The sequence below is a fragment of the Myotis myotis genome, unplaced genomic scaffold, assembly GCF_014108235.1.
Source record: "Myotis myotis isolate mMyoMyo1 unplaced genomic scaffold, mMyoMyo1.p scaffold_m19_p_5, whole genome shotgun sequence".
Taxonomy (NCBI): Eukaryota; Metazoa; Chordata; class Mammalia; order Chiroptera; family Vespertilionidae; genus Myotis; species Myotis myotis.
Window position 1 is genome coordinate 84,821,453 of NW_023416357.1, and position 13,667 is coordinate 84,835,119.

Genomic DNA, 13,667 nt, shown 5'->3' on the forward strand with positions numbered 1-13,667 from the left:
AATCTACAAGAGAAGATGCACAGATTTGGAAAAACCATGCTGGAAATTCTAGAATCTTAATTTCAAAGCCAACCCATGCATATGAATTTGGCATGACCTTGACTATGTCAAAGTGTTGTAGGCAGTTAGACAGGCATGAGCGGAGTAGAAAAGATAGGCCAGCTATTGACGGTCACCTGAGGGGAAAGCCCTGGGTACCAAGCAATGAGCAAAACTAGGGTGGGGCCTTGCCCCCAGGGTGACCTTCCCTCCCCATATCACTGGTCATCCGGTTCAGACCCTCTCCTTTGGCATGTCCCCTTAGAGGAGGAACAGAGGGGTCCAGGGAATAGTCTCCCACTGGCTCCCACACAAGCCCTTGTGTGACCACTTCCTTAAGCATTAAGCCCTAGAGATAACATTTAGGCCTAGTTGTGTTTCAGCTCAAGGTCCAGAAAAGCAGCAAAGCCAGGTGGGGCAACGCCATAGCTGACATCAGGACCAGCTTTGAGGATGAATGACCAACTGCCCCTATGCTGTCCAATCAGTGGAGACCAGGACCTTTCCTAAAATCTCTGCCTTTGGGAAACAAATAAAACTCCTTAAGACAAAAGACTCAGCAAGTATTCTCTCTCCCACCTCTGAAACTTGTTCATGGAATCAGGGCTAAAACAAGAAAGCAGAGTGTCTCCTTGTTTGACTTCAGCTGGAAATGTGTATGTTGGGCAATTCAAACTTCCACTGCTCTGCATGTGACTGTGAATGACCACAAAAATACCATAAATATTGATTTGTGGGTTACAAATAAATTTTAGTGAGTGTGGGAATTGGCCGATAATAAGGATCCACGGTGTGTGTTGGTACTCGGCAGCAAGCACAACCCCTTCTAAGCTATCCCCTGCACTGCCACTGCTAAGCACCTGAAAATTACATTTAGCAGGCCCCTTTTCCTTGGACTCTACTTTAGATTCTGCTGGTGACAGGCACTCACATCAGATGTGGAAGGTGGGCGGGGAGCAGGAACAATTATAATACTTGGCCATAGGTGGGCAGGTGTGTGGGTTTCAGCAGAAGGCTGTGTAATGTTTTATGATGCTTTCTTAGTATTCTCCGGTGAATTACCTGCTTTGGGTGGCAGTTTCGGTAACTCCTGAAACTGCCTGATTTCCTGGAATCATTGATGATTTCTCCTGATGTTTGCACACCCAGCTTTGCCAAAAATGCTGTGGAGCACTTGTGATCTTGTGATTTATAGTAAAAACATCTATTTGGTCTTCAGCCCTGTTCCTGGCCTGAGTTCCCGAAACCCTTCTACATTCCTGTGATAAGAGCACTAGGGGCATCTTTTGTTCTAATGATATGACTCTGGATGGGCTCCTAAATGGCTCCTGGATGGGGGCTATTTACCAGAAAGACAAAGCCGTGATTAGAAGCTTGAAATTTTCACCCCCCCCCCCCCCCCCCCCCCCCCCCCCCCCCCCCCGCTTCTCCAGAAAGGGGATAGGGGCTGGAAATGGAATTAGTCATTGATCACACCTATGTGATGAAACCTCCATAAAATCCCAATAGTATGGGTTGGTGAACACATTCATATATCAAGAGGGTGCCACCCCCCAACTCCACAGGGACAGAAGCTCCTGCACCCAGGACCCTCTCAGACCTTGCCCTATGTACTTCTGCATCTGGCTGTTTATCTGCACCCTTTATCATGTCCTTCGATAAACTGGTCAAGGTGAGTAACTATTTTCCTGAGTTCTGTGAGCCACTCTAGCAAATCAACCAAACCTGAGGAGGGCGTGGTAGTAACCTTCTATGATTTATAGCTCATTGGTCAGAAGCACAGGTGACAACCTGGACTTATAATTGGCATCTGAAGTGGGAGCAGTCTTGAGGGACTGAGCCCTAACTTAACCCATGGGATCTGATGCTGTCTCCAGGTAGATAGTGTCAGAATGGAGTTAAACTGGGGTTGCAAAGAATTGCTTGGGGTGGGAAAAACTCCCACACATCTAGTATCAAAAGTACAGGGTGGGGCAAAAGTAGGCTTACAGTTGTTTGTATGGAAAAATAATACAATAAGTAATCAATAATAATACAAGAATAAAGTCTGTGTTTGGCGGACTTACAACTGTAAAGCTACTTTATCATGAGTGGCAGGATGAGGGTTAAGGAGAGACTCAGGAGGAAAGACAAGGCTTTCCTATTCAGCACCTAATTTCCTGCATTAAATCCCTTCCTGACAACAGTATCTAGAGTGGTTTCCGGGTCTCTGCCTAAAATCACCACAGCAAACCTGTATCTAACTGGCTCCCTTACATGGATTAAAAACTTACTAATTTATTTTAAAATAACACATTTGGGGACAAATGTTCCCACTGATCACCTAATGAGCAAATTGCGTTCTCAGCATCCCGATTTGCATGACCTGGACAGCCATGTTCTGAAAAGTATGTCTAATGATGTGTGTTATTACACATTCAGATAGAACTAACATGTATAGGTTGTTTATTAGGTTCCAGGCATGATGCTAAATACTGTAGAAAAATTATCCGCCTTGATCCTTACCACAGCCTGGTAGGGAAGGCAATATTAGCTTTTACAAAATGAGTCTCATAGAAGTTTAATTCCTTGACCAGGGTCATGAAAATGGTAAATGGTGCAACAGCAATTCCATGCAAATTGAATTCCACAGTGACTGCTGCTGCTGCTTCCTACCACTGAATCCTTCCAGAAGATCCCATATTCCCTCATTCCCTCCCACTGCCTTAACAATTCAAGTTGGGGTGGGAGGGAGAGTAGAGAGGAGGTTGAAGTCAGGTTTTGAGGCTAGGAAAGAATCCTTTGCGTATGTTGCATTTTATTTGAAACTAATAATGAATGTCAGAGGACCCATTTGCTCAAACACTGATGCAATTATGAAATCAACATGTTATGACCAAAGCTGGGTGTGCAATAATGACAATCTGGCTTGTACATCTCACCTAGATTAGCCAGCAAATGATTGCCCCCTTTTCAAAGTGGCAAAGTGCAGGTGGATATGGAGAACATCTCCCCTGGATAAATCCGTATAAAGTACACCATTCGGAACACTTCTCTGCTGACTTACAAGTGTCTCCAGCTCTGCAATCATGCCACCACACAGCATTTCATTTGCCACTTCATTTGAGCCTTAACAGTCCAAGAAATGTTATGGGCCGAATGCTACATATTCATTTAATAAACATTTGTGAGCGCCTACTAAGGGGCAAGCATGATACCTATAACTAGATGTGCTCTTCAAGTAGAGAAAAATTCTTTTACATGGACAGACATGAATATCTCTTTTATGCCACCTGATTCGCCTCTTTAGAACATTTTATGGGAGAAATGGTGAATGATGCTTTGAACTCTTACCCTCTCAAGATGAATGAGGTTATTGTTATGGACTGAATATATCTAATCCTCCAAAATTTATGAGCTGAAGTCTAACCCACCCCTGTGGCCGTATTTGGAGATGAGGCCTCTAAGGAAGTAATTAAGGTTAAATGAGTAATTGGGGTTAAGTAGGGCCTAATTCAACTGGATTAGTGTCCTGTTCCCTGGGAGGGAGGGAACACAGAGGACACTTCCTACTCCTCCCATGGCAACACTAGCCTTGATTTCCTGGGATTGAAGTAATGACAATTTCATTAAGAAAGTCAACTCAGAGTCCCTAAGGAACTCATACAGCAGAAAGCAACTAGGATGCCTGAGACTGGACAAGGTCTAGGTAACCTTTATTAACTTCCTTAGCTAGATAAGATTGGCTCATCTGGAAGGCAGGGAAGGGTTTGCAGCCTCCTCCCCAGTACCCAGCATTCCTGTACCTTTGGCAGTGCCTGGCAGCACCTGGACCCTCTGCAGGGCCTGCTGGCCTGACTGCCCCCAGTCTTCTTTACCTACTGACTCACCTAAACAACAGCCACGAGGCCCCTTTGTCAACAGGCTCAATTGCAAACATATCTCTTTAAATGCTATCTGCCACCCTCTACTTTGAGTTTATTTTCTTAAGCTCAGTTTGTCTTGTTGCCAACTGTTGGTAAACAATCATTAGTTGACTAAATGTTTACTTCTTCTCTATAATGTTACACGGAGGAGAATGGTACAGACAGATGACCTTTTTATCAACCCCAACAGACTGCTTTCTCACAGTTCTCATCATAGTCACAAAAGTTGGTGTCATAGTGTCAATATCAATTTTTTTGGCATTTCTAAGGATGGGGGTGAAGGTGGGCATGTTTCTATAGTAAATTTGGGGTCAAAAGTTTGTAATGACTTTTCATTCCTCAGAACATTTTTTTTTTTGCATGAGAGCTAGGAGCCTTTAGAGCAGCGGTTCTCAACCTGTGGGTCGTGACCCCTTTGGCAGTCGAACGACCCTTTCACAGGGGTTGCCTAAGACCATCCTGCATATCAGATATTTACATTACGATTCATAACAGTAGCAACATTACAGTTATGAAGTAGCAACGAAAATAATTTTATGGTGGGGTCACGACATGAGGAACTTTATTTAAAGGGCCAGAAGGTCAAGAACCACTGATTTAGAGTCTGTTACCTTAGAGAAATCAGTCATTTTATTTGGCCTCAGTTTCCCCAGTAGTCACTAATGTTCCAGAGCTGTGTTGTCCAATATCCTCATGGGCTATTTAAATTAAATAGATTAAAAATATAATAAAACTAAAAATTCAGTTTCTCAGTTGCGCCAGCCACATTTCAAATGTCTGGTGGCTACCACCCTGGACAGCACAGGTATGTAATGTTTCCACCTTCACAAAAATATCCACTGCCTGGTGCTGAAGCTCTAATGGGGGCCACAGCAAAGTCTGCATAGGGGCAATTTGCCTGGTGCTAAGAGCACAGGTTTGGGATCTGACAAGCCTGGGTTCAAATTACAACCCTGTCTCACTCATAGCTGTGTGACCCCGGGCAAGTTTTGTACCTTCTCTGAGCTTCAAGGCCCTCATCTGTTATATGGAGATAGCAGCACTTACAGGATAAATTGTAAAAATTAAATGCGTTGGGATATGGAAAGTGCTAATCTCAGATGTCAGCACTTGTAGCCGTATGCGTAGTAGTTGGAGTGCGTTGTGGGGTAGGGAGAGCAGGTTAGTTTGCTAAGTGAGAAATCTGGAAGCTGAAAGTAAGGGATTTGCCGGAGAGACTTGCACAGTGAGAGGTGGACCTGGTGCAGTTAGGAGTAAGTTCTTATCTGGCAGGCTTTCTTCGGCAAGTCAATTTGAGACCTTTCATTTCTGAAAGGTAAATAGCACAGGACGTCAGGAACTTAGCAACACTGTCATCTGGTTAGAAATACCCACCAGCAGCAAAGCCAGCAACTTGGGATTTCTGCCGCATATCCAATGACTATGAGAAAAATAATAGCTATTAAAATATGGTTGGTGTTTCTTTAAAAAATATCTACCCTTTAGGGTTAATCAACCACTCATTTATTCAATGTTTGCTTTAACATTTATCACATCGATGGTATTTTGGGAATACGTGTGTGGGGGAGGAGTGGGAAGGTAGTGGGTTGGTGGTTAGGTAGGTTAGCAGGTAAGGATTGGACAGTTGTCTAAGGCCACGATGCCAGTGCCTTGGCCACTTGCTGATTTACAAGATAAAAGGTAAGATGACAGTAGCCGTGCGTGTCCAACTCTAGATGATCAGAATAGGGTGAGAGCACTGGAGAGGTGTCAGCATGTTATTGAACAAAACCAGTGAATCGAAGCCTGTGGTGCACAGAGGAGCCAAAGTCTGAGGTTTTGAGAGAGAGAGAGAAAGAGAGAGAGAGAGAGAGAGAGAGAGAGAGAGAGAGAGAGAGAGAGATTTATCTGGCCAGCCAAAGGAGGAGACTGGCGACAAGGCTCAGATCAATCTCCCTGCAAATTTAAAGAATAATGGCAAGGAGAAATCATACATATCATTCTAATTCAGAAGTTTTGACTGGGCACTCTTGTAAGTTATCTAAGGTAAGGAATGGGAATGATGAGAGAGAATATAAAGGAATTCCAGTTGGCAGGGTCTGACTAGGTGAGACCTAGGTGCCCAGCTGAGCATAAGTTACTAGACACCCCTTGCTTCTGGATACCGTCCACAAGGACCAGGTCTGCCCACAGAGTTTCTGGCTAGGGCAGAATTTTGGTCCCAGCCACCCATCAGAGTTACTTGGAGATCATCCATGGGCTTTCTGCTCCTGTGTAAACCCCTGGGCCCGGTCCTTATCGGGCTTGGAAAGGTGATCTGTGAGGAGGCCTACTGTTACCTCCTGAAAGGAAAAAAAAAATTAGGGCCAGGTTTCAAGGTGACCTAGATTTTGTTCCTTGGATTAGTATATATCACCCACGTGGCCCCTAGAATACCATCATTTAACCTCTTTGTGCCTCACTATTCTAGATGAGGGCATCTATAAAATGGGACTATTGATGATTGTTCGGCCTATGTCACAGGTTTATATCGAGAAGCAAATGAACTCGAGCGTGTGAGGTGCTTTGTAACTGTAGTCTTTCCTCCACTGATCCCCTGCCCTATCACCCCCTCCCCTGCCTCTGACGCCAGGTGATAAGTTCCCTGAAGGCAAGGACATAGTCATAGACTCTTGCATTTAGTATTTTTGCAACTACTATTTGTTTATACAGTATCATCCTCCCTTCCTAACAGAAGCCCAAGAGGGAGCATGGCCAATCAAAGCGAATCATGACAGCCCTGCCCAGATTCCCTGGTACCTAGGGAGTGACCAGTGACTTGGTCTTGACCAATAAAATATAAGGGGGAATTGGCTGAGGGTGAGTGATGTGGTGAAAGTTTATGTTTTCTTGGTAAAAATATTCTAACTTGGCTGACTCAACCTTTCCTCTTCCGGCCTGAAGTAGAAGTTATGGCTGGAGCTACAGCAGCCATTCTGAGCTGTGAGGAAGAGGCTCAGTGACTAACAGAAATACTATCCCAAAAGTCAAAGAGCCTATTAACTCTAATACCCGTAATTACCTGAGTCCAGGTTTCTTGATCTATAAGAAAAAAACAACAACCCCTTATTTATTTAAGGCACTATTAGGTTTTCTGATATTTGAAGCAAAATACAGTCCTAATTGACTCCGTTCTAGCACCTGTCAGTAACTGGTCAATAACAGATGCTCAAAAATGCTTGTTGAATGAATGACTAGATGGATGCATGAATGACTAAATGAACCGCTAATCTTTATACCCTCTGTAGCACTTACCTTGGAGCCTGACATCAGATGGGCACATACGTGTTCAGTTAAATTTAAGAACCAGAAGTTATCATTTGACAGGTTGAGGGGAGAGGCCACAAGGACTTCTCTGAAAAACCCAGCTGCCTTTTTAAGTAGCACAACAAAAAGTGCTGGATTTTTGAGCTGAAGGAAATAGGAAATTGAGCACATCTCGTACCCAAAAGCGATGCTCCGATTTAGAAAGCCTCAACTATAATACCACTCATCACTCTGGGCTCCTGGCAAAGTACAAATTAGTGGCTTGGAAAATTCCTCTGAGCTCGAGGGTAACACAGACATTAGCCTAAATAGGAAAAGCCCTCATGTCCTGCGAGGCCTGCTGCCCAGGGAGAGCTTATTCAGGCTCGACAGAGTCCAGAAAATCACAGGGCGCCTAATTTAAAACAATTGCTGTGGAAAGTCAGACGAGACAGAAATGCTCAGCAGCAGAGCGCACTCCCTGTGCAGACAGATCAGCTCCCTGAAGCTCCCAGCTGCCGGCACAGGGCCCAAAGGATTCCCTGAGGAAAGGCTGGCATTGCCTCCTAATCCCCCTCAGTCATCCTCCCACCTTCAGCAGGAGCGAGGCAGGCCCTCCAAGCCCTCCATACAGATAGCTATGCAGATGGCCTGGCCTTCCCTCCAGGGAAGCATCATCTCTCGTCCACTTTGTCCCCCAGCGAGAAACGGGATGGGAAAAACACCAGGCAGATTACGGAACATGAATTATTAATTCTTATTAGCATATGAAAATACTCTCAGTGACAAGCACTGCGGAAATATTGCTCGTGGCAGCCAGGCCCATGTGCACAGAGTCAGCTAGACTCATATGCACGGAAATTAAACATATGTTCAAATAAAGTAGCAATGATTATGGAGTGGCCACTCTGCCCCAGACATGGTATTCATAATGTAGGTACAGAGGCAGTAAGGCTGTCAAGCACACGCTTCCGAGTCAGACAGGCAGGATTCTGAGGCCAGCTAATCGTCTATTATCTGGTCCCTGCTATGATCCTCCGTTTTCTCATTGATAAAATCGGTTTAACAATAATGAAGCCCCAAAGTTAGATGTGGCTATTACATGAAATAATGTAGATAAAATGCTTTGCAAAATGCAAAGTTTTTTGTATGGATGGTAAATATGCATGCATGTGCACACCCATATTTATTCAGATACTATTCTTTACAGTCGTCCACCGAAGAGGAAACTGAGGCTCAGAAAGGAAATATGCGAGCGGCTAGAGCTGGAGCAGGAGTCCAGGCTCACTGGGGTGACAGCCTGTGTTCTCTTCTGGGTTCCTTTCAAGAGGTTGGAGTTCATCACACAGAAAAAATGTTTAGGAGACCCAGTGCTGTTACTCTTGGGAACAAGAGAAAGTGTATTTCCAGTTCTTCCTACTCCTCTGTTCTAGCCTTAGTTCTGGATGACATCTGAGCCCAGGAATTTCTCAGCTCTCCAGGGCGTCCTCAGGAGTAAGGAACTGGCTGAGCCAGATCAAGTGGAGATTAAAAAGGACCTCGGGACTGCAGGCCCAAGCTTCATTAAGACCTAATGAAACCCTGCCATGAAGCTGAGCACAGGCGCTTTTGAACGTTTTCCCCCTCTTTCCTTTGTGGAAGCCTCTTATATGAGTCCATGTCTGGAAAGCTGATATTGAATCTAACCAGAGTCAGAGGCAGGAGCCAGCATCCCGGGATGACTCCAGTCCTACTTTCCAAGCCAAAAGCCCGAACTGTGTGGTCTGATGTGCATGCTTGAGGTCAGGATGGTTCTTTAAAAGCCAGAGCACAGGTCAGTGGGGCAAAGGTCACATCTGAACTGCATGTGAGTGGTTGTGACCTATCAAACAGTAGGATCAGAAGCTTAGTCTGTGGACAGGAAGATGAATGGAGTGAAGAGAAAGGTAGGTGGTGGCAAGAATTTAATATTTATTTATGCACCAACTCTTTAAGTAAGTTCATGAATAATAGTCACTTCACCACGCACTACAGATGTCCTCACTAAAGACCTCTGGACACCTCAAACATTTGTAGACCAAAGGGTCCGGTATAGTGAGCATTTGTAGAGTTTATGATTATTTAGTGTTCATTTTTCCTTTGATATTAGCATCTTTTTAAAAAATATTTTTTATTGGTTTCAGAGAGGAAGGGAGAGGGAAAGTGAGATAGAAACATCAATGATGAGGAAAAAAATCATTGATTGGCTTCCTCCTGCATACCCCCTATTGGGGATGGAGCCCACATGTGTCGTGACTGGGAATCGAACCATGACCTCCTGATTCATAGACTTACACTCAACCACTGAGCCACACAAGCTGGGCAATATTAGCATCTTGATATCCTTTTGCAAAATTGCTTCTCTCCTATGAGGTATCATTGGGAATAGCCAAGGTATGGATGGCACCTAAGTAGGATCACTCAGATCATCCTCTGTAGAATGTGACGCTTGAGCAGTGACAATGAGCATGAGGATGGCCCTTGCTCATTTATTTCAACCAGGGACAATCAAAATTCATGCTATCTACACGGTTGAGTTTCCTTGGTCCTTGTTTATTTTGAATGTCCGTCTTTCTTTCTTTCTTTCTTTCTTTCTTTCTTTCTTTCTTTCTTTCTTTCTTTCTTTCTTTCTTCTTCTCTCCTTTTTTTTTTTTTAGTATTGTTATCATTTATTGGAGCTCTCTGTCCTCCAAATCATTATAAGTGATGTCAAAGGCAGCTAGTTATACTATTGTCCATGATCACCTAGAGCAGTGGTTCTCAACCTTCCTAATGCCGCAACCCTTTAATACAGTTCCTCATGTTGTGGTGACCCCCAATTTCATTGTTACAAATTGAACATAATTAAAGCATAGTGATTAATCACAAAAACAATATGTAATTATATATGTGTTTTTCCGATGGTCTTAGGCGACCCCTGTGAAAGGGTTGTTCGACCCCCAAAGGGGTCGCGACCCACAGGTTGACAGCTGCTGACCTAGAGTCACGCAATCGCTGTAGATTAGCCAGGCTGCTGGCTAGTATAGACAACATAAAGCAAATGAAGAATTCCAAGACAGCAGGCTAGGGTGGCTGTAATGAACAGGGAATTGGAATGATCTAGACCACATTATTGATTACAAGGCAGTGGGGGAAGAAATATGTAGTTAGAAATTTTACATTGTGCCAGAGTATGAGAATATTTGTATCCAATGTAAATGGTTGCCAAAAGGCCCCACTACTGAAGATGCTCTTAATAATCAGGTGGACAGATTGACCCTTCAATATTATTCATCCTCCTCTACAAATACGCAAGTACTCATGAAAGGACCCAGGGAACAAAATGACAGCTATGGCACAAAGGATGGAGGCTAAGAACAGGCTGAGCAATATGGACTTCCTCCCACCAAGTCCCTCTTGTAAGCGGCTGTTATTCTAAACTGACCAGTGACCTGACATCAGTAACCAGCTTTGGGCATGAGGGAGAACAGATACGATAACATATTCCTTGGAGGCCATCCAGCTACCTGGTGGCAGGTTAATTACACGGAGCCATTCCTGTAATGGAGGGCTCTGCAATTTGTCCTGTTGTAGCAAACCATTATTCTTGATTTGATTTTGTTTCTATTTCCAGGCTTCTTAGGTCTCTGCCCGCATTGTCATCTATCAAGTTACTGAATACATTATTCACTGCCTCACACAACATTGCTTCTGACCAAAAAATGTACTCCCCAGGTAGAAGAGAGAGGCAGCGAGCTAATGCCCATGCAATCCACTCTTACCATGAATCCTATCATGCACAAGCATCTGACTTCACAGATCGGTGGAATGGCTTACTGATGGTTCAATTACAGTGCCAGCTGGGAGACAATACCTTCATGGTTGGGTGCTGTCTTTCTGAAGGCTGTGCATCAGGGTCCAGACTATGGTGCTGCTTCCACCATAGCTAGAGCACAGGGTCTAATACCCAGGAGAAAGTGAAAAAGGCATTTCTCATGAACATATCTAATGCCCATTTATAAATATCTTACTTCTTGGACCCATTAGGAGAGAGTGGAATTGGAAGCTTAGATGGCCGGCCACTGGAGTATTTTCTGCTATTCATTACCCTGTGGGCTGGAATGACTTAAGTATCAAGGGGAAATTGGGCTGCTTTTACATTGTAAGGAGTAGGAAAAGTTCAGATGGAGCTCAGGGGGTCCCTGGGATAGTCATACCACTCTGACCTACAATACAAGTTAATGGGAGATGACAGTAACTCTGCACAGCAGGTGCACCAGGGCTCAGAGCCCAGAGGATGCAGATTTGGGTCATCTTAACCTGCCCGACAGCTCCCATTGACTGAAGTGCTGTGAAAAGGTGAGGGAAATGGAATGGATACAGGAAGAGAGAACCATTACAGATTGGTGGCACACTAGCTACGGCCCCATGAGCAGTTCAAGCATTCACTTATTGATTCAACCAGTATTTATTGAGTGCCTCCTATGTGTCAAATACTATCTGGACGAAAGGGACAGAGCCATGAATAAAACAGACAAGATTCTCTTTCTTCCTTGAGTTTATGCAGGTAATAAAACGCATAAACAAAATATATATTATTCTAGAATAATGATAAAGAATACAGGGGGGAACGAAGGCAGAAAAAGAGATCTGGGTGTTGGAGGAGGATTTAACACTTGTGGTCTAAGTAACAAAATAAACTGATGAACAGAGTGGATCCAGAGACATGGAAGCATAGAACAGAGTGCAGAATCTCAGAGGGAAGGCGGGGGAGGGTGGGTGGGTGGGAGGAAATCAACCAAAGGCTTTGTATGCTTGCATGCATAACCCATGGACACAGACAATAGGGTGCTGAAGGCCTGGGGTGGGAGGTGGGGGTGGACTGGAGGGGGTTAGTGGGGAAAAAAGGGAGACATATGTAATATTTTCAACAGTAAAGAATTATTAAAAACAAAACAAAACATGTGGTCAGGGCAGGTCTCCTGACATTTGAATATGAACGTGAAGCAATTTTGAGGGAGCAAGTCATGTGGATATTCCCAAGTAGAAGAGATAACCAGTGCACACATTCTTGGGTGGGGACAAGCCAGCCACGTGGGGGGAATAGGGTAGAGGCCAGGGTTGTTGGAGTAGAGTGAGTGAGAGGAATGCGGTCACCCTCAGGGAGTCACTGGAACCAGCCATGGATACCCTGCAGGCATGATGCAGAGTTTGCTTTCTAGCTGCAGAGTGCTGGAAGCCATCGGGGGTTAGGGCAGGATGGTATATATTGATCTGACAACCTTTCAACAGGTTCATTCTGGCTGCTGTGTTGAGAATAGACTGTAATGGGGCAAGAGAAGGATCAGACAGGTGAGTTAGGAGACCATGGCATCAATCCTAGCAAGCGCCAGAGGTATTTGCATCTGGATTATAACAGGAGAGGGGTGTGGAGTGGTTGGATTCTGGACACACTTTGAAAGTAAAACCAATGAGACTTGCTGACAGATTTGATATAGTATAAGAGGGGTCAAGGATGTCCCCAAGTTTTTTGCCTAAGACACAGAGATGGGAAGATTGCACAGATTTTAGGGGAAGATCGAGAGTTCATTTGGGACATACAAGTGGGTATAAATTAGGCATGTGGTTGATGTCAAATATGCATTTTTGTATTTAAATTAATTAACATCTTTTCTCTTCTCTTTGCCTCACATGGTGTGTAGACTGGGTGGGTGGCAGTTTAATTAACTGTCTACTTCATAGACTGCCAAATATCCAGACAGGCTCATGGAGAAATAGAGGCAAAGTAAATATCAAGCAGAGATTCTGGATGTGGAGCTGGAGACATGATTGACAGGAGTTTAATTTGCTCTTCTTTGGTAAAGATGTGGGAGTGTTTTCAGTTGTACCTGGAATATTGAATGATGTTAAGTGACAGTATTTTGAGAAATATGCTATGTAGCAGAAGAATTGTGGCTGTAGATATTGCACTGTGGTGGACAATTGTTAGATTTTGGCTTCAAAGCACCCATTCAACCTTTTTCTGTGGTCCTTCTGGGAAACAACCTTTTCCAAGTTATGGATCTCAGTTCCTCTCTGTGTAATGAGGATAATGATAGTGATGCCTGGGTTCTCAACCCAGGTCTTCAACTTCCATCTTGGGGGACCTCAGTTTAGGCTGTCAACCTGCACCTTGAAAATGAAGATTGTGATACTTAGCTGAGATTCAATCTGCAATTTACCAACCATGGTCTACATGTGGAGCATTTGAGTGCCTTGCCTTTTGCTCTGGATCTGATTTACACTTCTTTTCCCTAAGGGGCAGAGCTCTCAGCCCTGAACCCCATCTAGTTGACTGTTCTTTTGTCCTTGTTCTAATAGAGCTTTTCCATTCAACCAACATTACTACTGTTCTTTATTGGAGTGGACCTACCTGGAAATGCCCCAAAGGGTCAGGGTGAATGGGGATCTGCAGGCAAAAGC